We start from the raw sequence: 10,032 nt of genomic DNA on the forward strand, positions 1-10,032 counted from the left end.
AAAGAAAAAGAAAAAGGAAACCAAAACCCCAAAACTATCAGCTACCCCCCGATTTCCCTCTTCTTCCTCGAAACCAGCCTGCTTCAAGAACTCCATTGAAACGCACCACCATCACCACCGTTCATCAACTATCATCATCAAATCGAGGCCGTTCATCTTCATTAAAAGCCATGTGCATAGCTCGTGAAATGGTTCGATCGAACCGTGGGTTGGTGCGGCCGAACTACGGGGTTGGTTCGGTCGAACCATGGGTATGTTCGACCACTCCTCTTCGATTAACGAAACCCACAAAGTCTCTGTCTCGAACTTCGACCGAACCACCAACGGTTTGCTCGAACTTGAGAATTTGTGATTTACTGTAAATTGGGGATGTTGCTGTGCGAATTGGTGACGGTAAGGTGCAATTGTTGTTGTAATTGATGCTGGTGGTGGCTGCTCTGTTGCGCGGTGGTGGTAGAATTGAGGTGTGGTTGCGGTGGTCTGGGTTGTATTGCTGTTGGTGTGTGTTGCGGTTGTGCGTGATTAGTGGCTGCGGTGCTGTGAGCGCGTGAATTGGTGGGTGATTGTGGTTGTTGCGGCGGTCAGGTGGTTGTTGGCTGGTGGTTGGAAGTTGGACTGGTGGTGAGTGGTGTGAGGGGTTGCAGTGGGTGAGTGAATTGGTGCTGCGGGGTGTGTGGTGTTTGCGGGGCAATGGTGCGAATTGGAGCAGGGGGAAAGGGAGGTGAGTGGTGGTGTGTGGTGTGCGTTGTTGCGGCTGGTGGTGCTGGTGTGTGTGGTGTTTGCGGGGTTGCAGTTGGTGGTCAGATGGTTGGTTGTGTTGCTGTTGGTGTTGTTGCGGGGTGAAGGTGGTTTGGTGGTGGCTGGTGCTGCGGGGTGAAGTACGTGGTGGCTGTTGGTGATGGTAAATGGGCTGGTGGTAATTGTTGTTGGCTGATTGGATGGGAAAGAGGAGCAGGGGAATTGTTATTGTTGCTGATGGTGTGGTGTAGGATAATGAAGGGTGCGGTGATGGATAAGGGGCAGCAGGTTGCGGTTTGTGTTTGACTCAACTTGGAACCCGAACTCATTTGACATAAAACCCGAACCCCTACACACAAAACCGAGGAGAAATCAAGACAAAAAGGAATGAAATAAATAAAATAAAACTAAATAAACTAAAATAGGAAATGAGAGAATTAAAACTAAAACTAACAAAATTAAATAAAACACAAACAAATAAAATGTGAAAAACACTCCAAACTAATTAAAATAAATAAAAGTAAAATAGAAATAAGAGAAATAAAACTAAAACTAATAAAGACAAAAACTATACAAGCAAATAAGATAAAATAAACACGAAAATGACTCTAAAACTACTCCCTAAGAGTGACATAAATGTCACTCATCACAAAGCTTCTTGGCTTGAGATTTTCAAGCACATTTGCTCATCCACTTCCTCCATGCTTCCATTAAGCAATTCTTCATAGAATGCCACTTCCTTGCATGGTGTACCTACTTTGTCCTTGTTCAACAAAACATTCTTAAGAGCATCGTTAGAGGTGAGCAAGTGCTCATGCATAGAAGAGACAACATGATCAAGTGAATCAATCATCATGCAATTTTCTAGAGAAGAAGATGGATATTTCATGCTTTCATTCAAATCAAATTCAATGACCTCATCTCCTACCTTAAGGGAAATCTTTGCACTCCTCACATCAATCATAGCACCCGAGGTAGCAAGAAAGGGTCTACCTAAAATGATTGGAATGGTAGCATCTTCATCCATTTCAAGCACAATAAAATCCACCGGGAACACAAACTTCCCAACCCTCAATGGAACATCTTCTACCTTACCTTTTGGAAACTTGATTGACCTATCGGCTAATTGCAAGGTAATGTTAGAAGGTAAGAGTTCCCCTAGTTCAAGCCTTTGATAAACCGAATATGGCATTATGCTAACACTAGCTCCCAAGTCACATAAGGCATTATCAATTTGCATCTTGTTAATGGCACAAGGGATGGAGAAGTTTCCGGGGTCTTTCAATTTGGGTGGCATTTTGTTCATGATGATAGCACTACAATATTCGGTCAAATTGATAGTTTCCACAACCTCACAAGTCCTTTTCCCACTCAAAATGTCCTTGAGGAATTTGGCATAATTTGGCATTTGGTTGATCACATCGGTAAAAGGTAGAGAAAGATGAAGTTGTTTTAGCATATCAATGAATCTCCCAAATTGCTCATCCAATTTGTGTCTCATGAATTTTTGTGGGTAAGGGAGCTTGGGTTTCACAATTTCTTTCTCTACTCTCACCTCTCTAGGTGTCTCAACAAAAACCTCATCCAATGACGCCCTATCCCCCTCATTCTCAACCAAGGCTTTCTTAGGAATCTCCTTATCCTCACCCTTCCTAGGCAATCTCTCCTCAAGAACCTTACCAATCCTAGTAACAATAGCATTCACGTGTTTCATGGGATCAAGACCTTGGGAAGGTAAAGAAGAAGGGGTTGCATGATCTTTCAAAGCATTAGCAAGTTGAGAAATTTGGTTTTCAAGCATTTTATTGTGGGTCATCATTTCATTGATCTTCTTATCACTAACGGCCATGTATGTGTTCAACAACTTGGTTTGATTCTCAATTATTTCTTCCAAATTGGTCCTAGGTGAAGAAGGTTGTGAATAGGAATTTTCTCATTGAGTCCTTGGAACAAATCCGGGTGGGGGACCTCTTTGAGCATTATTTTGAAAATTTCCCTTCCCTTGGTTGTTCCAAGTACCCCTATTTTGATTTTGTCCATAACCTTGATTATGGTTACCACCACCTTGATTATGGTTACCACAACCTTGGTTGTGATTTCCATAACCTTGGTTTTGATTACCATAATTTTGGGCTTTGATTTTGGCCACTATAACCTTGGTTATTATAGCTACCACGAGAACCTTGGTTCCCTTGGTTTCTATAACCACCACCTTGATTATAGTTGTCAAAATTGCCTTGGTTTTGGTAATTCCTATTCCATTGACCTCTTTGATTATCAAACCTTTGAGCATTATTATTTGACACATAATTCACATGCTCACTCTCATTGTTATCAAACTCATCAACACATTCATTAGGACAATTACTAGAGTCATGATCATACGATCCACATGCATCACAAAACAAACAACCCATAGGCATATTATGTGAAGAGGGAGGGGGTTCAGAGTTAGAAGGAGTACCTCTCCCCTTAAATTGGGAGGGAAGATTCGAAGCTTGGGATGAAGTAGAAGTGCTCTCCAACTTGGCTTTGATTGCGGTCATCTCCTTTCCCAAGTTTGTCATTTGGGAGGAAAGGTTGTTGATCGCATTTAGATGGTCTACCGAGTACAATGAAGATTGCTTGCTTGAAGAGTCTCTCTCCCCATCTTGCCAATCTCTATAGTACGTCACCACGTCCTCAATGATGTCCACCACTTCTTCTTCGGTCTTGTTCATGATAGGACCCCCGGCCCCCCCCCCCCAACAAGGCATGACTGGCTTTGGGGACTTAAACCGCCATAGAAGATTTGGACCACTTGGTATGTTGGGATTCCGTGGTGAGGGCACTCCCTTTGATACTCTTTGTATCTCTCCCATGCTTCGTAAAGGCTTTCATTTGGCCTTTGCTTGAACCCTTGAATCAAGGCTCTTGCCTCCGCCGTCTTCTTTTGAGGGTAGAAGCGGGACAAGAAGGCCTTTGTAACATCATCCCATGTTCTCAAGGAGTTGGGCTTCACTTCTTTATCTAGCCACTCTAAGGATCTTCCTATGAGAGAGAAGGGGAACAACTTGAGGCGTATGAACTCTTGAGAAACTCCGTTGACTTTGATGGTGTTGCAATATTTTTCAAATTCTTTAAGATGGTTCAACGGGCTCTCATTCTTAGCCCCACTATATTGCCTCCTCTCAATTAAGGTGATCATGGCCGGCCGAATCTCGAAATCATTTGCCGGTGTTGTAGGCGGAGCTATGCCGCTCTCGAACCTATAAGCACCGGGTATTCCTAGCTCCTTCAAGGCCACTCTCGGATTTTCTCCCATGCCTTGCTCTTCTTCAATCTTTTCTTCACTTGAAGAACTATACCCCAAAGATCGATTAGCTATTCTTCTCCTTGAGAGAGTCCTTTTAATTTCCGGGTCAAAAGGCACAATGGATCGATCACGAGCTCTATGCATGCAAAACTTCAAAAGAAATATTAGTAGCACGACTACAAGTGTAGCCTAAAGAAACAAAATATTTTGTATTTTTTTTTTCAATTAAAATGAAGTAGACTCAACAACAAAAGCTAAGCACCAATAGCAGTCCCCGGCAACGGCGCCATTTTGACGAGGGGAAAACTAGGTCGTTATCTAATCTTCCCTCGGTCAAACTAAATTTGTAAACACCTAACCAACCTTATATGAATATAGGGCAAGTTAAGGGTCGATCCCTAGGGAATGCAATGATGAAAACTAGAGTCTAAGTCAAGCTACCTCGAAGATGGAGTTGAGATTATGGTTGGCACTATGGTAAACTAAAACAAGTCTAATCAAGTAAAACAAAGGTCTAGACACTAGGGATATGGGTTCCACATGCAAGTTCAATGATAATGCTAGTTTAGAGCTCAATCAATTAATTCAAGTATTGCAATGGACAAACAATAGTAGCAATCAAGAGAGTTCAAATGCTATCTCCTATAGGCCAATCTAGGTGTCACTATGAAAGGCAAATCAAGAAGGATCACAAGCAAACCCAATCAATTAGAGCAACTTTCAATTCAATTGTTCATATCATTAAGAGTTGCAATGCAATCTAGATTAATCTTATAGGTTGATCACTCCTAGTCTAATCAATCACATGCAAAACTATGTCAACCAATTTAATTGCAACAAATCAATCAATCAAAGAGCATCAACTAGCAATTTCATTAATCAAACATGCTTCCCCCTTTCCCTAGAAACTAATCTACTCACTAATCATGGTGAAATTCAAGAACAAATAACTAGAAATTGCTTTAATCTTCATTTCTATATCAAAATCTAAGAGAAATCAAAATAATCAACAATATCAAATTCAAATCCAAAGAAGAACAAGCAACAAGCAAAAATCAAATAGCAAGTAAGTAAAAGATGAAAGAAGGAAGAGATTCTCACTAATATTGATGATTGAAAATGAAGAAATCCAAACTTGATTGATCAAATGTTGAGTTACAAATCCAAAACCAAGAACTTATCTCTAACTTCTCTCTAAATTCTCTCTCTAAAACTAAGCTAATGAAAAATTATCAAAAAGTCCCTTTTGAAAAAGGAATTACAATTCTATTAATAGGTAAAGAAGAAATCGGCAAATCCCGCGGTCTCTCTCGATGAATCCGCGGCCGCGGAGAAATGGGTACGGAACCCTCCGCGGGCTTTCTGGGCAGCACCCGCGCCCGCGGTAAGATGGACCCGCGCCCGCGGCCAATCCCCTGCTCCCAAAACTCAATCAGGGGGTCGCGGTCTCTCCAGATTTCCCGCGCCCGCGGAGAGCCCGCGGGGCAACCGCGGGAAGCTCCTGCCAAAATCTTGCAATTTGTTGTTCTTAAGCCCGCGCCCGCGGCTCCACTGACCCGCGCTCGCGGCCTGCTGGAAATACCTTGGAGACCTCTCCGAGGCCTCTCGAAGGCCTCTCTAAGCCCTCTCTAGCCAAATGCTTCTTCCTTACTTGATCATTAAGGCCCCAACTCGATTCCTTTGCAAAGGTGATTCTCCAAATACCTACACAAGCAAACAAAGAAAGGAAATAAAAGGAAAAAGAGCCAAATAAAAGGAAAACACGAGGAAAACACGAGAACCATAAAGAAAACAGGAGAAAGAGAAACCTAAGGAAAAAGGACCAAAAATAAGAGAAGAAAGCATGAAAAAGGGAAAGAAATAACCCTAAAAGACTACCCTATGAGTGCCATAAATGACACTCATCATGATGCCCCTAAAGATGTGACTTTGAAACCCAAAAGGATTGCTCGTTGGATGGAATATTGGTCAAATCTTCCTAAATGGGGTAATAAAAAATCCTCCTACGAGTATCACATTATCTTCCTTTTACAAGGCTTGGATGAATGCGGCGAATAAGGGTGAATTAAACAAGACTCAATCTCAACTTCAAGCCGCCACCTCTCGCAATCCACCTAAGCCTTTGATGCATTTAACCACTGCTACTCCTCCTAATGGTCAAAACAAAGGAGTGAAAAGAAAGTTAGACTTCTCATCCCCTAAGGCTCGTTCGAAGGAAACAAAAAGAAAGGCTCCCTCCAAACCCGCAAAACAAGGTGTGAAAATTAAAGAACCTTCACCAAATACTCACAAGAAAGCTCCAATAATCAAAGGGAAAGGAAAACAGGTTGCAAAGGCCCCAATCCCAAAATTGAAAAACAATGTTTGGGTGAAAAAGAAGAGTGTAGGGGAAAGCTCCAAGGTTGTTGAAAATGTTGCGATGGAAACTACTCCTCCATCATCTTTGACAATCGAGGACATAGTAAAACCTTAGTGTGTTATACAATTTTATCATTAGTTTTTTTCGAATAAAGTGTAGTCACTACTATGTTTTTTTTGCGTTTACTATCTAGTTCAATAATGTCTCTCTTTTGAATTTTAAATGAAATAAATTGAGCTTTCTATTTTTATATTTTGATACGACCGAATCATAGAGATTGCGTACGTATTCGCATTACGAAATCAGGTCTTTGCTTAATTCTATTTTTTTTGTGTTTTTTTTTTCATTTTTCCTTTAATCTTTTAGATAGACATTAAATGAAAAAATTAATCAAATCTTGTTTAAAAGAATTAAATAAAAGTTTAATTTATTTTCCGAGTATATGTTATATTTAAGAAACACCCTCTTTTTATCGTAAGTAGAAATCGCAACTTCATTCAAACGCAAAAAAAATCGGGTTCGCAGTTCGTCATCAGGTGGCGCGCGCAACTTCTGGAGTTGTGCGAGCCTGTCGCGCGCAACTTCTGGAGTTGTGCGAGCCTGTCGCGCGCAACAAAATTAGTTGTGCGTGACATCCGCGCGCAACTATTCCAGTTGCGCGCGACACCTATGCTACGAATGTCTCGAAAAAATTTATTTTTAAAAAAATCGTATTATTACCCTCCCAAGTGTGAAGATTTTTTCGTAATGTTCGAAAAAATTTGAACACTTTGAACGGTTTATTATTTCTAAATTACCCCCCCCCCCAAGTGTTATGTGTTTTACCGTGTTATTTGGTAAAATGCATAACACTTAGAATCTTTCAATTGAATGCTAATTAAAGTTGGTTGTATGAGTTAACGAGTTTTATCCGGATTTCATATGTAATATTTCTTAAGGCAATCAATGTTTATTAAATGGCGAGTTTCATCTCCTCCAATATCCATTAATCTGATGGCTCCTCCTGATAAGATTTCAATTACACAGTAGGGACCTATCCAATTAGGTTTGAATTTCCCTCTTGGATCGGTTGGTGGACCCCTAACCTCCTTTAGTACAAAGTCACCTTCTTTTATATTTCTAGGTTTTACCCTTTTATTAAAATGACGCGCAATGCGCCTTTGGTAGACTTGTACATGATGCAAAGCTCTTAATCGTTGCTCATCGAGGAATAAAATCTCTTCATACCTCGCTCTTACCCATTTAGCTTCCAGTAGCTTACTTTCAAGTACCAAGCGTAGGGATGGTATTTCCAGTTTGATTGGTTGACTGCGTCCATTCCGAAAACTATGGAGTATGGAGTTACCCTTATTGATGTTTGTATAGACGTTCTATAACCCCATAATGCGAAGTGTAGTTTATTCGACCAGTCTTTGTAATTTTCTGCCATTTTCTTAATGATGACTGTTATGTTTTTATTTGCCGACTCTACAGCTCCATTCATTTGAGGTCTATATGGGGATCAGTGATGTTGTTTTACTTTATAACGAGTTAAGAGGGTCTCGACTTCAGCTTTGAATTGAGATCCATGATCACTAATTAGTTCATGTGGAACTCCATATCTACAAAATATGTTTCGTTCGAGACACTTTGCGACATGTTTAGAAGTGATATTCACGTAAGAAGCAGCCTCAATCCACTTAGTAAAGTAATCAATGGCAACTAATATGTACTCATGCCCTCCTTATCCTGTTGGAGAGACTTTTCCAATTATGTAAATTCCCCAAGTCGAAAAAGGCCAAGGGGAAGTGAGATTGTACAGTTCGGATGGTGGAAGGTGTTGTAAATTTGCGAACATTTGGCACTGTGGACATTTTTTAACATATTGTATGAAATCATGTTCCATAGTGGACCAATAGTACCCTTGCCGTGAAATCATTTTTGAAAGCATTTTACCATTCATGTGAGGTCCACAAACACCTTTGTGAGTATTTTCCATAAGGCGTGTGGCTTCCGGTTAGCCTATACATAGTAATCTTTGACCATTAGGTCCTTTTATGCATAATTTACCATTTATTAGACCATATTGGGCCACAAGTGTTTGTAAGGCTCGTTGGTTTTTCGATGAAGTATTTTTGGGATATGTGCCATGAGTAATATATTGGATGATATGATCATACCAAGGATTGTCTCCTTCAATGTCATTTATTTCCTCTATTGCGTTACAATACACTGGTTCTACTATTCTATCAACGCATAATGGCATCATATTTAAGTGATCTGGAATGTAGATCATTGAGGCTAATTTTGCTAGCGCATCGGCAAATTGATTGTCATCCTTGGGAGATATTTAAAATCAATATGTTCAAAATGCTCGATGAGTTGCTCTAGGTGTGCTTGGTGTAATATCCTTGTGGAGTTCTTTATTTTCCATTTTTTTAATATATGATTTATAATCAAACTGGAGTCTCCATATACCTCTTATTTTTGCACACCTATGCTAGCTGCTGCTTCTAATCCAATAATGCACGATTCACATTCTACAGCATTATTAGTAACCTCCAAGTCTAATTTAACAACGATTGGAGTATGTGCTCCCTCTGGACTTATGAGTAACACTCCTACGCCACATCATTTTTTATTTGACGCACCGTCGAAGTACATTACCCATTTGTCATCTTGTGTCATGAGAATCTCTTCATCTGGGAGATGAGTAGTTTCTGCATGACATTTTTGAATTAGATGTTGTGCCAGGAAGTCGGAAATTACTTTTCCTTTCATTGATTTTTTAGGAATATATTTTAGTTCAAATTTAGCCAACATCACCAACCACTTAGATATCCTTCATTGTATGGGTGGTTGTTCAAACAAATACTTTATCGGATTTTGTTGAGAAATCACATGAGTAGTGTGTGGTAACATATAATGTCGTAACTTTTTGGTTTCCCACACTAATGATAGGCTTGTCTTTTCCAAGGTGCTATATTTTGTTTCGTATTGGATGAATTTTTTGCTTATATAATATATTGCACGTTCGACTTTTTCTACCTCTTGTGCTAACATGGCCCCTTAGGCTGTGTCTGTAACTGTTATGTATAGCCTAAGAGGTAGTTTGGGTACTGGTGGTGCTAAGATTGGTGGACTTTTAAGATAATCTTGGATTTTTTTCAAAGGCCTTTTGGCATTGATCGTCTCATTCATGTTTCTCCTCTTTTTTCAATTTTTTAAATATTGGCTCACAAGTCATAGTCAATTTGTTGATAAATCGACTAATGTATTGTAATTTGCCAAGGAATCCTCTAATTTCTTTTTCTGTTTGAGGGGGAGGCATATCAACAATTGCCTTTATTTTAGAAGGATCGGTCTCGATGCCACGTGTGCTTACTACGTATCCGAGTAGCTTACCAGAAGTTACTCCGAAGGCGCATTTTTGTGGATTCAATCGCATTTTATATTCTTGTATGCGAGTGAAAAATTTGCGTAAAGATTTTATATGTGTCATTCTATCTTTGGACTTCACGATCATATCATCCACATAAACTTCTATTTCTTTATACATCATATCATGCAAGAGAATCGTAGCCGTTCTTTGGTATGTAGCTCCTGCATTTTTTAAACCAAATGGCATGACTGTGTAGCAATACATACCCCATGGGGTAAT

At 40.0% G+C, this 10,032-nt stretch overlaps 1 pseudogene; it reads left to right on the top strand.

Annotated features, from left to right (window-relative positions):
- Positions 1-3,551: 3,551 nt before the first annotated feature.
- Positions 3,552-3,650, top strand: LOC145561159 (small nucleolar RNA R71; annotated as a pseudogene).
- The last annotated feature ends 6,382 nt before the right edge of the window (positions 3,651-10,032 follow it).

This window comes from Chenopodium album, chromosome 9 (assembly GCF_948465745.1).
Source record: "Chenopodium album chromosome 9, dcCheAlbu1.1, whole genome shotgun sequence".
NCBI lineage: Eukaryota > Viridiplantae > Streptophyta > Magnoliopsida > Caryophyllales > Amaranthaceae > Chenopodium > Chenopodium album.